Source organism: Mesocricetus auratus, unplaced genomic scaffold (genome assembly GCF_017639785.1).
Source record: "Mesocricetus auratus isolate SY011 unplaced genomic scaffold, BCM_Maur_2.0 Super-Scaffold_100676, whole genome shotgun sequence".
NCBI classification, from domain to species: Eukaryota; Metazoa; Chordata; class Mammalia; order Rodentia; family Cricetidae; genus Mesocricetus; species Mesocricetus auratus.
The window spans coordinates 55,487,507-55,499,892 of NW_024429266.1; positions in this window are offsets into that span (position 1 = coordinate 55,487,507).

The following is a 12,386-nucleotide window of genomic DNA, read 5'->3' on the forward strand; positions in this document are numbered from 1 at the left end:
TGCTTGATCTTGTTGGTAAAATAGAATGGCACCAATGTGAGGAGGAAAATGTGCAGACCATCTTCTAATCAATGTGAGAAAGCAGCTACTTCTCAGCAGCGGGCATTGGTCTTGTCAGCCAGGCTTGGTTGACACTTCTTAGAGAGGCCCAGGTAAGCCTTGGGAAATGTATTCACCAGGTACAAATACCATAAAATCCCAGCATCCCTACTAAAACTGCATTTACTAACAATGAAGATCAGTAAAGGACCAAATGCCAACAGGAATCCTTCCCAACAAAGCTCTGTCAAAGAAGTGTCTGAGCAGCGAGCTTTGCACCCGACCTTTGCCCCTCCACCGGAACTGAGGTGGCCTGGAGGAAGGTGGTCTATAGGAGACAATTGTGAGGCAGAATTCCAGAGGACCATGCACTGTTAAAAGTGCCTTGTTCTGACCCCAAGAAGAGGATCTAACCTGTACTTTAACTGACGCTCTGTTCATCTGGTTCTTGGATGTAGGACCTCAGAACTTAGCCTCAGCATAGGAGGTCAAATACAGCACACAGATGCCCTGGAATGCAGGGAGTCCCCACATGTGAGCAGGGTCTGTGTTTGACACAGGTATTTTCTGGAAATTGTTGAGCCAACACTGTCCAGTTACTGCAAATTAAAGAGGTGGCCATAATAGTCACTCATTCCCCTGTCCCTAGCTGGACACACAAGGAGCTTGGTAGACATTTGGTTAATCAGGACTGAATTTTGGGCTCCCCACAGAGTGTCTTCAGGAATCAGTCCTGGGTGGAGTAATCAGTACTAACCAGGCCAGGAAAACTCTTGTCCTTCAAGCCAATTAGATTTTCCAGGGGTGCAGACCACTGTCATTTCCTTCCTCCCCAGAAAAGGTCAGGTTAAGCCACAGCCACCAGGCACAAATGATTGCTTCTGATGTTGTCTAGGAGGGATGAAGTTACTTCAGATTCAGATCCCACCAGCACAGAAGTGGTAGCTTCTAGCCTCCATCTCTAACCCCAAGAGACCTGTGTGTATGACCTAGCCTTTGATCCCAGACAGCCCAGCAATGGAGGAAAGACCACAAGTCTACTCAAGTGAGATTTTTGACTAAACTTAAGGAAGTCAGTAGGAAGATGACCATGCTAATACTATCCAGGCCTTCTGGCCTATCCTGAAGTCTTCTGACGCCAAAGAGGGAATTTAACTAGTCTGACACTTCAATGGAAAGTCTTGGCTATGCTGTAACCAACAATGGTGCCCCAAGATTTCCAGAAGAGTTGTTTTCTCTATCTCCTTGGCCCTGAAGGCTCATTAGGAACAATCTGCTTTGTCCAGAAGGATGAGACCATTAAGATGTTGACACTATGGAAAGACTTGCTTTCCTTCAACTGGAAGAGGAACAAGACCTCAAGTTCTAAGTCCTAAGAAGTGCACCAAGAGCTCCAGAAATCATTCTACTGATCTGTATATAAAGACAGAGGGGTCCTCAGGTGTGGCACCAGGTATCACTGAGTGGTCTCCAGCTACTGCTGGTAAGGGAGAGTTGTACGGTATGGCAGTGAGCACCAGGTGGCAAGAAAGCAATGGACTCCTGACCAGTGCCCCATGATGGTCTTCCCTGGTCAAGGCAACCAAGTGGTGGGCATGGCTCCACCAGCTTAGCAAAGCCACCTCCTGAGTGCTGGGCTAGCTGGGATCTGTTGGAACTGCCCCGGCTTCCAGAGGATCAGGCCACACTCTGAGTAGACAGCCTACTATCTTTCTGGCCTTACAGGCTGCCCCTGTGAAACGCCATTATCAGCAGCCTTCGCCTCCTTGTGAGGTCACTGAGGACTGAGTCATTGCTCCTAGATACAATATGACAGGATGTGCAGTCTTAGTGTTTGCAGAGTTGGGGGATTTTCTGAAGGTCTATATGCAGTAAGTATCCAAGCTAAGGCCAAGTAAGAAGCCTCTGAAACAGTCCCCAGTGGGATGTTGTCCATCCTCGGCTGGTGTCAGTCTAAGTTCACCTTTACCTTCTTGGAAATCCAAGAACATGGCAAGTCTTTGGCATAGAGACCCTTGTGTTCAAGGAGCCCAGCTATCTCCTTTGTGATTGTAAGTCTTTGGCATAGAGACCCTTGTGTTCAAGGAACCCAACTATCTTCTTTGTGATTGCAGGGTGGTTTCAGGACACCTCGGAGCTCTTCAGTTTTCTGGGAGAATTTCTCTAAGTATCATTTCAGATGCACCAGGACATTGCCAGTGAGTGGTGGCCTCCATATCCCCCTCATGGAGCTCTCTGTGGGGTTCTAAGATCTAGAGATAACTGATACCAAAATGCCTTTGATTGCTGTTCAGTCCTGTCTTAGTTAGGGCTTTATTTCTGTAACAAAACATCATGACCAAAAAGCAAGTTGGAAGGAAAGAATTTATTCAGCTTACATGACTTTTCATCACTGAAGGAAGTCAGGACAGGCACTCAAACAGGGCAGGAACTAGAGACAGGAGCTGATGTAGAAGTCATGGAGGAGTGCTGCTTACTATCTTGCTCCCCCTAGATTTATCAGCCTGTTTTTTTTTCTTTTTTAGAAACCAGGACCGCTGGCCTAGGGATGGTACCCCCATCAATAACAAATAAAGAAAATGCCTTACAGCTGAATCTTACAGAAGCACTTTCTCAACTGAGGTTCCTTCCTTTCAGATAATGCTAGTTTGTCAAGTTGATGTAAGACTAGCCAGCATTAAGTCCACATCAACAGGAGTTGATAAATGGACGTTTCTCGCCCTGGCCACCTGTTCCCAAATGCCTGGCAGCTGCTTCCCAAATTACCACACAGAGGTTTATATTAATTATAAATGCTTGGCCAATAGCTCAGCTTGTTACTAGCTAGCTCTTACACTAAAAGTAACCCATAATTCTTATCTATGTTTAGCTATGTGGCTTGGTACCTCTTCTTAGTAGGCATTCTCATCTCGCTTCTCTGAGTTTGCGGGCCAACTCTCTGACTCTGCCCTTCCTCTTCCCTTCTCCTAGTCTGGTTCTCAGGCTCAATTTCTTCCTGTCCGGCTATCAGTCAATCAGCTTTTTTATTAGCAAATGAGAGTAATACATATTCATAGTGTAGAAGAGGATTGTTTCACAGCAAGTAGCCACATGCTTATCCAGCACATGCTGAAGCTGTTGGGGCAGGAGGTGGTCTCCTGGATGAAGTGGGAGCAGAAGATGCTTACCACACACGAGAGGCAAAAGGATTCCCAGCCTCACAGCACATTTGACCTGGACCCTGGGCAGCAGCTAAGAAGCATCACACATTGCTATAAGCTGTAGGGTCAGAAGTCCTCCAGCTACATGGAAGTGATGCAGGCCAGTGAGGACCCATACCTGTGCCCCGGGGTCTCTGCTGCTAGTGCTACGTCCACCAAGGGCTTTAGTGACATGTCCCCAGAGGAACCCAGAGGAAAGGCAGTGGACTGAGACTACCTCCTTTCCACACAGACTCGTCTTCCTGCAATGGAGTGGGTGTCAGTGAAGGGCTTTGAGTGCCACATGACGCATGGAGAATGTCTCTGTCCACGACACAGGCCCCTTGGCAAAATGTTGGCCCCTGGAGGAAAACAATCTTTTGCGTTTGTTATCTGAAGAGCTGGCACCTCTTTGGGCCATATATATTCCTCAACAAGATTGTTCTGGCTTAGAGCAGCCTTGTGGATGCTGTGGTCACATGGCAAGGCCTCAAGTCAGGCTTGTGCTAGAGGAACTCCTCTGTTGCCTTGCAGCCTACTGGTTGCCTTAGGTGAGAAATAATGACTCTCAGTAACTCCAATTCCTCCCATTGCCTACTGTCTCTGTTGAACCTGTAGTGAAGGGACAGTTAAATGAGTAAGGAAGGAAGACGCCTTTAAAGTGAGAGTCCAGGAAGGCAATGTCGTTGTCTTGGAAAGAAATGGAGTTTTGAGTCATCCTGGAAATCTAGAACACATTCCTATTTTATTTGTGTTCAGGTCCCTTGCTTGTAGGGTGGAGATGGCTATCTCAATGGGTAGCTTTAAGCAATTTTAAATGGGACACAGTGGTGCGTGTCTGTAATCCCAGCACTTAGGAAGCAGAGGCAGAAGTTCAGGGTCAGTCAGAGCAACCCAGTGAGGCCTTGTTTGAAAACAAACAGAACATGGGCAGAGGATGCAGCTCGGTGGTAGAGGGCGTGTCTAGCATGCACAGGCCTGGGCTTAATTCCCATCACTGAAAGATATTTGCCAGCCCAGCATCTGCATGTGGTAGGAGCTTAGAAAATGTCTGTCTTGGGGGTTCAGACACTGAGTAGATGGAGTATTCTATGTCTTGATCTATTGAGAGACTGGGGGGTTGGTTTTAGTCAGGGTATCTGTGGTGGTTCTGGGAAAGAACACAGTTCATACATCTGTTGTTTATGGGGGAAAAGCAGGACTGGAGATTTAACCAGATCAAAGATCTAGGCTCTACTACAGTAGAGGGTGGTTCCCAGCCCTGGTGTACACAGAAGCCCTGCACTGACTCTGGGAAAGACCCACACCCAGGCCTACTCTGGTCAGTGAAACTGTGCAGATGGCCTCCTCCTACTGATCTCTAGATAAGGTCAGCGTGTGACTGGACACAGAGTCTCATTTGGAATGGGCACAGTGACCTCCAAAAGAGCCCTTCCTTTAACACTGAAATCAAAAAAGGAGAGTCGCTAAAACAGCTGGGGAGGGAAGAAGAATGCTCACACACCTGGTCAAGGGGCACAGCCCAAAGCCGCCCACACAAGCAGAGAGCTCACGTTTGATGCTAAAAAAAGCAGGCCTCAAAAGCCTGGCTGTGTTGACTCACGCCTTTCATCCCAGCACTCAGGAAGCAGAGCCAGGTGGATCTCTGTGAGCTTGAGGCTAACCTGGTCTCCAGAGCAAGTTCTAGGACAACCAGGCCTACACAGAGAAACACTGTCTTGAAAAAAAGAAAAAAAGCCAGCAAACAATCAAGAAAGCACATCTCTCAGAACACTCATGTTTATTTCAGTAGGATTCCACACCTCCTCGACAAAATCTTCTTAAATAAAACGCTTTTTCAGACATGTTATGCTTCTCTCTGGGGAAGGTGCGCCCCTGGGAACCCCAAAGTTGAACAGCATAGTTGAGCTCTCATGCTGGGCAGAGGATAAATGCTGCCCTAACCCACCTCTAGATGACCTGGAGCTGATGGGAAATGGAGGCAGGAGCAACAAGCCCCGCTCCCTGTGTTGTTACTGTAGCATCATGAGGGGCACTGTTGATTCTTCCAGAACTTTCCTGATGGGGACACTGCCAAGTGGCTCAGAGCCAGCTGCCTGGTAAGCTTTGAGAAGAAATACATTCCATCCCCAGTCCCCAGAGCCTGCATTTCGAAGGGAATTTGCAAGAATAGAAATTGTTTTGATCTTCGATCATAATACAGATAGATTCGCTCCCTCGCCCACCTCAACACTTTGAGAAATAGATCCTTGTGGGAGAAGTTGCTCGCTTTCTCCCACACCCCCGAGGGTGGCTAGCCTCAAACATCACCACCCTGAGGCATTTCTGTCGGGCATGCTATGTTTCCTTTGGACCTGCCCTCCCTCCTGATCCACTGATTTCACTCCCCAGCTCCTCACTCCATCAACTGCTTCAAGGGGAGAACCCGGCAGTGCAGCCTAGGATCAGAATGACTTCTCTCTAGGGACAACAACAGGGAAGAAGAAGGGTTTAAAGAGTTGTTACGCTTATTTACTCTGTGTGTGTGTGTGTGTGTGTGTGTGTGTGTGTGTGTGTGTGTGTGTGTGTTGAGCACTGCTATGGTCCATGTGTGGAGGTCAGAGGACAACTTGCAGAAGTTGGTTCTATTTTTCTACCATGTGAGTCCTGGGGATCGAACTTAGGTCATTGGATTTGGCAGCAAGCACTCTTTTCCACTGAGTGGTTTCTCCAGCCTGGATTAATACTTTAAAGGTTCCAGGCCAGTTCCTCTGCGCACAGTTTCATTTGATCTTCATAAAGCCCTGAGACACAACTATTATATAACTGTTTTTCCTTTGACTTTATATGTGTGGGTGTTTTGCCTACTTGTATGTCTGTATGCCACATGCATGCAGTACCTCTGGATGTCAGAAGGGAGTCTTGGATCCCCTGAAGCTGGAGTTACAGATTACAGGCTGTGATGTGGGTTCTGGGAATAGAATCATGAACCTCTGCAAGAGCAACCAGAGCTCTTAACTGCTGAGCCAGGCCTCCAGCCCTGACACAGCTACAATTTTACCTTTGTAACACAGACAGTAAACTGAAGCTTAAGAATGAACTGGGATTTAGACACTGTTGTGCCCAAGTTGCAAAGATCCCCAGAGACCACCAGGAAGACAGACCCACCAAAAGGCAAAAACAAGGTTTTAATTGTTCATCCAACCATGACAGGGACCTGTCTGGCTAGTTGTTGCAGCAGCCTTCAGAGGGAGCGAAGTTCCCTGGCTACTGCTAGGTTTTAAAGACAAAAGTTACAGGATTACATCAGTAGGGATGGGCTGGTTTCTGATTGGTTGATATTTGGGAACAATTAGGAACATTTCTCAAAGTCATATTTTGGTGTGAAATACCTGTGTACCAATTATTTTCATTGATCAGTGACGAGAGGGAACATTCTGTGGTTCCTAGAATGTTTTGTTACTTGCAGGTGGCCTGTTGTACATAGACACCAAAGGTTTTCAGAACTGTATCCTGGAGACTACAGGGGAGATTTTGGTATCCCCTGGAGTTTCTTTTGTGGCCAAACAGTTCCCAGGAACCAAGTATCTAGGTGGCTGTGTGGGGAGGGGGTCTGGAGTTTCTTTGTGTTCAGCTTTGGCCCTAGGCTCCCTGAGGCCAGAGGATCTGGAGTTTCCTTGTGTCAGAGACCTACGTGTCTTTTCTGTAGCCTGTCATGGCTGCTAAAGCAGGGGCTAAGTTAGGGTCTGGTCCCTAACTTACTCTAAATTCTTGTCCCCTTCTAAATTATTAAAAGTGAAGCCTTTGAGTTTAGTTTACCCCATCAAGCCCCATGTCCCGCACAGAGTATAAATGATAATTGAAGTTATGAATGATTGGAGAAAGTGTATAAATGACAATCGGATTTATGAATGAATGGAGAAAGATGGAGCCAAACTCAGGGTCCTTTTGAGCACACTGCTTACCAGGAGCCGTTGCTGCCAGTGATTCCCTTCCAGAGAGGCCTGAGCTCCTCCTGGGTTTCTCCCAGGCACTGCTACTCGTCATTCCCATTTCTCTTGTTTTGAAGGTTCTGGTCTCACCAGTAGTTGAAAGGCCCTGAGCATTCACCCTGAGATCCACACAATAAACCACGCTCGTGCACAGGACTCAGCTGAAACTCCACAGATATACTGGGGTTGTGGTGAGGCTCCTCCCCTCACCATTGGAGGAGTCACTTGACCAGCTGCCCCCCAACCCCCACCCTCGCCAACCAGACCTGAAAGACACAGGGAAAAGGACAGATCTTTTCTTTCACTGCACCCTGGCCTCATTCTGCCTTGAATCTGGGCCAGGCTTGTCCTGGCCTCTCTGAGAACAGCCCCCTGCCCACCCTCTGCACCATGCACAGGACACGGCAGACATTCAGGAAAAGGTTCTGTGCCTCACAATGAGTTGACAGTGCCCAGACAGGCTGTTCTTCCTCAGCAGGAGGTGAGAGAGCCCAGACACAACAGGGTAAGTAGATAAGCCACAGCTGAGGACAGGAGGGGCCCTCTTAGTCAGAAAGGTCTGGGTGTCCCTGGCTATGTGGGTTTGTTGGAGGAGCAGAGCTAACACCACTAATTAGTGGGGTTTGTTGTGAACAAGGCTGTCATTTAGAAAGAAAAAGAAAGCATTAAAGGCCAGCGCTGGGAGATGTCCCTGCCCTCAGCAGTATGCATCCCAGGGAGGGCTGGGGACCTGAGGAGGCCCAGGAGGGGTGGGGATGCTACCGGGAACATCTTAAGTCAGTGGAAGAAGTGACTGGCGGTCACACACACACTTGAAGCTGCAGTGTCCTGTGCTCTGCAAGCCCTGGTTCTAATTTAACTTAGCGGGAGGGATGGGGACAGCGCTGGGCCATTGAAGGCAAGGAAAATGTCAGATTTCTGTCGTCAACTTTCTTCCTTCCCTCTCTTTTCCTCTCCTTCCATCCCTCCCTCACATTCCGTTCTTGTGTTAACTTGACTCAAGTTGTGATTATCTGAGAAGAAGGAGCCTTGATTGAGAAAATTTGTCCATTGCATTGACTTCTAGGCATGGCTGTGGGGAATTTTCTTGATTCATGGCTGATGTGGGAGATGTCAGTGCTACCCCTGGGCAGGTAGGGCTGGGTTATATAAGAAAGCCGGCTGAGTGAACCCTAAGGAAAAATCTAGTAGGCAGCATTCTTCCATGCCCTCTGCTTCAGTCCCTGCCTCTAGATTCCTGTTTGAGTTCTTCCCCCAACTTCCCTTAACTATGGGTTGTAAACTATCAGACGAAACAAACACTTTCCTCCCCCAAGTTGCTTTTGGTCATGGTGTTTATCAGAGCCGCTGAAAGCAAGCTAGGATACTTTGCTTGTTTATTTTCTTCCTTCTCTTTTTAAATCAAAAACCACTGTAACTATAAAGCCACCAGCCAGCACCGAGTCCTCCCAGCTGTCATTCTCCCTCTTTGTTTGAGAAGCTTCTGACATTTGTTCCTTGTGGAGGTGTGAGCCTGCATGTGTGTAGAGGAAACTGATAGGTGTGATCAGTTTGAGAGGTTTGTTTGGTTCCCACACCCTCACAGACTCTTGACCCATCATTGTCTCATTGCAGTCTCTCCTACAAGGTGGTCTGACAGTTGTCAGAACTGTGTAAAATCTCTTTCTGGGAGACAGGTTCCTTCTCTGACTGGCACCAGGCTTAGCTATGAATGTTTACATTTCCTTGATGCTCCTGGGGACACAGGCTTTCCTGAAACCAGATAAGAAGATAAGTTAATATGACACCCCACCTCCAATGACAAAGTTGAAAGCAGAAGTGAGTCCATGCTATGGGCTCCTGTGTCCTGTGTTGGCACTAACACACAGTCTGTCATAGCCCTGCTGTGCATGAGGATGAGCCTGCACATAAATATTTTCAGAGGCTAGAGGAGGATCCTGTGTCCTGCTCTGTCATTTTCTATCTTATTTGAAGTCTCTTACTGAAACTAAGTGTTATCCTTTTCTGCTAGGCTTGCTAGCCAGTTGAGCTCCTGAGATCTGCCTGTCTCTGTCCACTAGTGCTGGAGTTACAGCTGTAAGAACCAAAGTTAACCAGTAAACCCTACTTGCCTAAGGACAATCCTGGAATGCTGTGAATTGTAGCTCTTGGGAAATAATAAGCCACATGTTTTAAGTCACCTAAACAAGTTTTTTTTTGACCCATCTGAACCGAATGTGCTTGATCACGTGTGGGTGGGAGGTACATAGGAAATAATACATCAGAAAGTATGCATGATGAGAAATGCAGTGAATTATGGGTTTTACAATTTTAAGCCCCTGAAAACGTAACTCATAGCCAATCCAGGAGTGGACCTGGCTGGAGTTCTTCTTCCTGGCCAGTATTTAGCTAAAGCTTGTTTTAAATTTGGCACAAAATTGTGGAACAATCTTATCTCTCATGACTCTTGGGATTAACATTTGGAGGCCCCAGCGAGATGAGAGAAAGCAAAACAAATAACTATTTCACCCAAATTCATTTGTTAAGAGAATTTCTCTTGGTCAGACTGGTGGACCTCTAAGCTACTCCAATTGTTCATGTTTTCTGTTGTTGTTCTGACGCTGTGTTTTCTGTTGTTGTCTTGGCTGTAGCTAATTCTGTACCTGTCTCTCTGACTCAGAGCAACTGGATGAACAAATGGAAAAAGTAACAAGCTGGAGCACTGCTACAAAAGGTCACTCCAGAAATGACAGAGCTTTGGAGGCGTGGGGTTCAGTGGGTCAGACTTGGGGCTCATTGGGCAACTTTGAGGAAAAGCTCCGGGCCCCATGCAGAAGGCAGCAGGTGGGCTTGCTTCACGCCCCACTCCAGCACAGCACCACTGCATAACTGGAGCTCCAACTCCAGTGCCATCTTCTTTAGCTGCTTTAGCCACTGTGATGGCTCATGAGATTGCCAAGCCACTGCTCTCGCAACTTCAGGCTGTATCAGAAGATTCCTTTCCACCCCCTCTCAGGGGAATTGCAACACTGGGGAAGGCAGGGAAAGTTTTTGTCTGCCTGTTTTGTATGTATGAATGTGGCCACCACCTGTTTGTTTCTGACTGGTCTCTCTTGAATGTGTGAGGTTATGGTGTTCTGTGTTTCTTGGTTGTAGCTCCAGCCACCTTGTTAGCTAATCTAGAGCTACCAGGTCTCTTGTTAAGAAAAAGGTAGACATGTTTGTTTTGCTAACAGTCTTTATATTGAAGGATAAATAGGCCTCAGATGTAACTTTTCACTGAAGAAACACACCTTGCAATGATTGTTCTTGGTAATAACGACTCATGTCTCTGGTAAATGATTAGAAGGAAAGGAAAAGATTTAAAGTCCATATAAGTTCTAAAGGTCTAAAAATAATTTGAGATATATTTTAAAAAATGGGAAATGTTTCAAACTTCACCCCTCTCTGTTGTTATACTGAGAGACTTCTAACAGACACCCGTTAGCTGCTTTTTCTACAATGTGGATTTCAGTATAGATTACAAACACTGGTAATGTTCATATATCTAAAACTTTCATCTCTTTTTTAAAACTAAAAATAATCTAAGCTTCAGAGGGTCAAGGGAGTCATAGACTTGAATCTGTCTCTCACAGGTTGAAAGGACTCCAGATAAATACAACCTAAGTCTCCCCATCTGCTTATCCCCGAGGGAGGGATCTCTCCCTTGGTCTTGGGACTCCTCTCCTTCCCCAATTACTAGGAGATGTAAGGTTTTCCTTTCAAGTTGCTAAACTTTAACTTCTGTCCTAGTCTTCATTTGTCTCAGCAGATTTCCCCTTGGCTGGAAGACACCATCCAGGGATCAGCTGTGGGCTGTAACCTGCTGAGCTATGGACCTTGCTGACAGCAGATGCCCGGGCCAGTCCAGCCCAGGCCAGTCCAGCCCGGGCCAGTCCAGCCAATGTGATTGTTCCCTGTCTCTTCAGTTGGGTCAGCTAACCAGACGCTGCTGATAAAGATCCTATTTCCCGAATCCCTTCCTAGGCTTTGAGTAACCTTTCAGTCTTCCTGGGCCCTGACAACTATGTCTTAGTTTCAGCTGAGAGTAGTTGCAGGAGGCTACATCATCCCTTATCCCCTAACAGGCTGAAATGCTAAGTCAAAACAAGCTCCCTGGCATAGGGAACAAAATGGATACCTTTAATACCAAGTGGCATACCAGGAAAAGGGGCCCAGATTTAGCAACGGGTTGATTCATTAACTAAAATAGTTCTACAATATGATAGGGTATTTGGCCTGATTTATGTAGAACATGGAGATATTATATGCCTTTAAGAGAAAATGATCATTTCTACAAAAACCATTTGAGATTGTAATCTGGCTACACTCAAAGAAACGTTACAAAAAGGGGACTGAAATGAAAAAAAAATTACAAATGTCCTGTCCATTTCCAGGTAGTAACTGATGTCAGGTATCACAGGGCCTTTGACCCTTCTGTTTCCCATCTGGGTACCATTAAGCTGATGGTTATTATATCCCAATATAAGCAGAGATCCATCACAGAGTCAAGGATTTAACTCAGGATACAACTCAAGCGGGCAATGTAATTGCCAAAGTTAACCTGTGAGTCCAACTTGAGCAAGCACAAGATGATTTCCTGGAAAGCTGGGAGTTGTAGTTCTTGGGACATGGCAAGCCACACGTTTTCACTCCTCTAAACAAGTTTGTTTGACCATCTGCACTGGATGTGCCTGATCACATGTGGGTGGGAGTTTGCTGGCAGGAAAGACATCAATATGTATCCTTGACTCTGATTGGACCAGATGGGAAATGCAGTGAATTGTGGGTTTTGCCTTTTTAAGTCCCTGCAAAATATAACTCTTAGGCATTCCCTGGGAACCCAGGGGTGGACCTGGCCGGAGTTCTTCTTCCTGGCCAGTATCTAATTAAAACTTGGTTCAAGTTTGACTCAGATTTGTGGGACTAGTTTATCTCTCCTGAGTCTCAGGATTAGCACAGGCATGTGCAGCCATGTTTGGCTTTTTTATGTGGGTGCTGGGGATTTGAGCACAGTAAGTGCTCTTGCTCTCTGAACCACTCCATAGTCCCCTTCGGAGAATCTTCATCCCTGTCAGGAAGGCTACAGTAGCAGTGGAGCAGTGACCGTGTGTTAGGTACAGGTCATGGCAGATAGCAGCTTCTCCTGGGGCCTGGGAAATGCAAGGAAACGTGGAGA